The sequence below is a fragment of the Doryrhamphus excisus genome, chromosome 13 (assembly GCF_030265055.1).
Source record: "Doryrhamphus excisus isolate RoL2022-K1 chromosome 13, RoL_Dexc_1.0, whole genome shotgun sequence".
Classification (NCBI taxonomy): Eukaryota; Metazoa; Chordata; class Actinopteri; order Syngnathiformes; family Syngnathidae; genus Doryrhamphus; species Doryrhamphus excisus.
In genome coordinates, this window is record NC_080478.1 from 3,288,121 (window position 1) to 3,290,620 (window position 2,500).

At 51.9% G+C, this 2,500-nt stretch overlaps 6 non-coding genes and 6 pseudogenes across 6 annotated transcripts; all 12 read right to left on the reverse strand.

Moving 5' to 3' along the window:
* The window catches only part of LOC131100972 (5S ribosomal RNA), a 109-nt pseudogene extending 48 nt beyond the window's left edge, over positions 1 to 61 (reverse strand).
* A 112-nt stretch (positions 62 to 173) lies between these two features.
* LOC131099804 (5S ribosomal RNA) lies at positions 174 to 292 on the reverse strand. Its single transcript, XR_009118576.1, has one exon. It is a non-coding gene; the product is annotated as a 5S ribosomal RNA (ribosomal RNA).
* A 112-nt stretch (positions 293 to 404) lies between these two features.
* LOC131097909 (5S ribosomal RNA) lies at positions 405 to 523 on the reverse strand. The gene has a single exon (XR_009116796.1). It is a non-coding gene; the product is annotated as a 5S ribosomal RNA (ribosomal RNA).
* Positions 524 to 635: 112 nt separating this feature from the next.
* LOC131142698 (5S ribosomal RNA) lies at positions 636 to 754 on the reverse strand. The gene has a single exon (XR_009132767.1). It is a non-coding gene; the product is annotated as a 5S ribosomal RNA (ribosomal RNA).
* Positions 755 to 866: 112 nt separating this feature from the next.
* On the reverse strand, positions 867 to 975 carry LOC131142247 (5S ribosomal RNA; annotated as a pseudogene).
* A 112-nt stretch (positions 976 to 1,087) lies between these two features.
* On the reverse strand, positions 1,088 to 1,206 carry LOC131098721 (5S ribosomal RNA). The gene has a single exon (XR_009117583.1). It is a non-coding gene; the product is annotated as a 5S ribosomal RNA (ribosomal RNA).
* A 112-nt stretch (positions 1,207 to 1,318) lies between these two features.
* LOC131100927 (5S ribosomal RNA) lies at positions 1,319 to 1,427 on the reverse strand (annotated as a pseudogene).
* Positions 1,428 to 1,539: 112 nt separating this feature from the next.
* On the reverse strand, positions 1,540 to 1,648 carry LOC131141795 (5S ribosomal RNA; annotated as a pseudogene).
* Positions 1,649 to 1,760: 112 nt separating this feature from the next.
* LOC131142405 (5S ribosomal RNA) lies at positions 1,761 to 1,869 on the reverse strand (annotated as a pseudogene).
* Positions 1,870 to 1,981: 112 nt separating this feature from the next.
* Positions 1,982 to 2,100, reverse strand: LOC131098806 (5S ribosomal RNA). Its single transcript, XR_009117660.1, has one exon. It is a non-coding gene; the product is annotated as a 5S ribosomal RNA (ribosomal RNA).
* A 112-nt stretch (positions 2,101 to 2,212) lies between these two features.
* Positions 2,213 to 2,331, reverse strand: LOC131098647 (5S ribosomal RNA). Its single transcript, XR_009117512.1, has one exon. It is a non-coding gene; the product is annotated as a 5S ribosomal RNA (ribosomal RNA).
* Positions 2,332 to 2,443: 112 nt separating this feature from the next.
* Positions 2,444 to 2,500, reverse strand: part of LOC131140875 (5S ribosomal RNA) — a 109-nt pseudogene continuing 52 nt past the window's right edge.

The window sequence follows — 2,500 nt, forward strand, 5'->3', positions numbered from 1 at the left end:
CCAGGCCCGCCCCTGCTTAGCTTCCGAGATCGGGCGTTTTCAGGGTAGTATGGCCGTAAGCTGCCAGGTGAACTGAAAAGATCCTATTTGAAGGTGACGCAGGCCAAACTAGACTCCAGCAAAAAGTGTCAAACAGCGCCCTCTGCTGTCAGGCAAGAGCAGAAACCATAAAAAGCTTACAGCACCTGGTATTCCCAGGCGGTTTCCCATCCAAGTACTAACCAGGCACGCCCCTGCTTAGCTTCCGAGATCGGACGAGATCAGGCGTTTTAAGGGTAGTATGGCCGTAAGCTGCCAGGTGAACTGAAAAGATCCTATTTGAAGGTGACGCAGGCCAAACTAGACTCCAGCAAAAAGTGTCAAACAGCGCCCTCTGCTGTCAGGCAAGAGCAGAAACCATATAAAGCTTACAGCACCTGGTATTCCCAGGCGGTCTCCCATCCAAGTACTAACCAGGCCCGCCCCTGCTTAGCTTCCGAGATCGGACGAGATCGGGCTTTTTCAGGATAGTATGGCCGTAAGCTGCAAGATCAACTGAAAAGATCCTATTTGAAGGCGACGCAGGCCAAACTAGACTCTGGCAAAAAGTGTCAAACAGCGCCCTTTGCTGTCAGGCAAGAGCAGAAACCATAAAAAGCTTACAGCACCTGGTATTCCCATGCGGTCTCCCATCCAAGTACTAACCAGGCCCGCCCCTGCTTAGTTTCCGAGATCGGACGAGATCGGGCATTTTCAGGGTAGTATGGCCGTAAGCTGCCAGGTCAACTGAAAAGATCCTATTTGAAGGTGACGCAGGCCAAACTAGACTCTGGCAAACAGTATCAAACAGCGCCCTTTGCTGTCAGGCAAGAGCAGAAACCATAAAAAGCTTACAGCTCCTGGTATTCCCAGGCGGTCTCCCATCCAAGTACTAACCAGGCCCGCCCCTGCTTAGCGTCCGAGATCGGGCGTTTTCAGGGTAGTAAGGCCGTAAGCTGCCAGATCAACTGAAAAGATCCTATTTGAAGGTGACGCAGGCCAAACTAGACTCCAGCAAAAAGTGTCAAACAGCGCCCTCTGCTTTCAGGCAAGAGCAGAAACCATATAAAGCTTACAGCACCTGGTATTCCCAGGCGGTCTCCCATCCAAGTACTAACCAGGCCCGCCCCTGCTTAGCTTCCGAGATCGGACGAGATCGGGCTTTTTCAGGATAGTATGGCCGCAAGCTGCCAGATCAACTGAAAAGATCCTATTTGAAGGTGACGCAGGCCAAACTAGACTCTGGCAAAAAGTGTCAAACAGCGCCCTTTGCTGTCAGGCAAGAGCAGAAACCATAAAAAGCTTACAGCACCTGGTATTCCCAAGCGGTCTCCCATCCAAGTACTAACCAGGCCCGCCCCTGCTTAGCTTCCGAGATCGGGCGTTTTCAGGGTAGTATGGCCGTAAGCTGCCAGGTGAACTGAAAAGATCCTATTTGAAGGTGACGCAGGCCAAACTAGACTCCAGCAAAAAGTGTCAAACAGCGCCCTCTGCTGTCAGGCAAGAGCAGAAACCATAAAAAGCTTACAGCTCCTGGTATTCCCAGGCGGTCTCCCATCCAAGTACTAACCAGGCCCGCCCCTGCTTAGCGTCCGAGATCGGGCGTTTTCAGGGTAGTATGGCCGTAAGCTGCCAGGTCAACTGAAAAGATCCTATTTGAAGGTGACGCAGGCCAAACTAGACTCTGGCAAACAGTGTCAAACAGCGCCCTTTGCTGTCAGGCAAGAGCAGAAACCATAAAAAGCTTACAGCTCCTGGTATTACCAGGCGGTCTCCCATCCAAGTACTAACCAGGCCCGCCCCTGCTTAGCGTCCGAGATCGGGCGTTTTCAGGGTAGTATGGCCGTAAGCTGCCAGATCAACTGAAAAGATCCTATTTGAAGGTGACGCAGGCCAAACTAGACTCCAGCAAAAAGTGTCAAACAGCGCCCTCTGCTGTCAGGCAAGAGCAGAAACCATAAAAAGCTTATAGCACCTGGTATTCCCAGGCGGTCTCCCATCCAAGTACTAACCAGGCCCGCCCCTGCTTAGCTTCCGAGATCGGACGAGATCAGGCGTTTTAAGGGTAGTATGGCCGTAAGCTGCCAGGTCAACTGAAAAGATCCTATTTGAAGGTGACGCAGGCCAAACTAGACTCCAGCAAAAAGTGTCAAACAGCGCCCTCTGCTGTCAGGCAAGAGCAGAAACCATAAAAAGCTTTCAGCACCTGGTATTCCCAGGCGGTCTCCCATCCAAGTACTAACCAGGCCCGCCCCTGCTTAGCTTCCGAGATCGGTCGAGATCGGGCGTTTTCAGGGTAGTATGGCCGTAAGCTGCCAGGTCAACTGAAAAGATCCTATTTGAAGGTGACGCAGGCCAAACTAGACTCTGGCAAAAAGTGTCAAACAGCGCCCTTTGTTGTCAGGCAAGAGCAGAAACCATAAAAAGCTTACAGCACCTGGTATTCCCAGGCGGTCTCCCATCCAAGTACTAACCAGGCCGG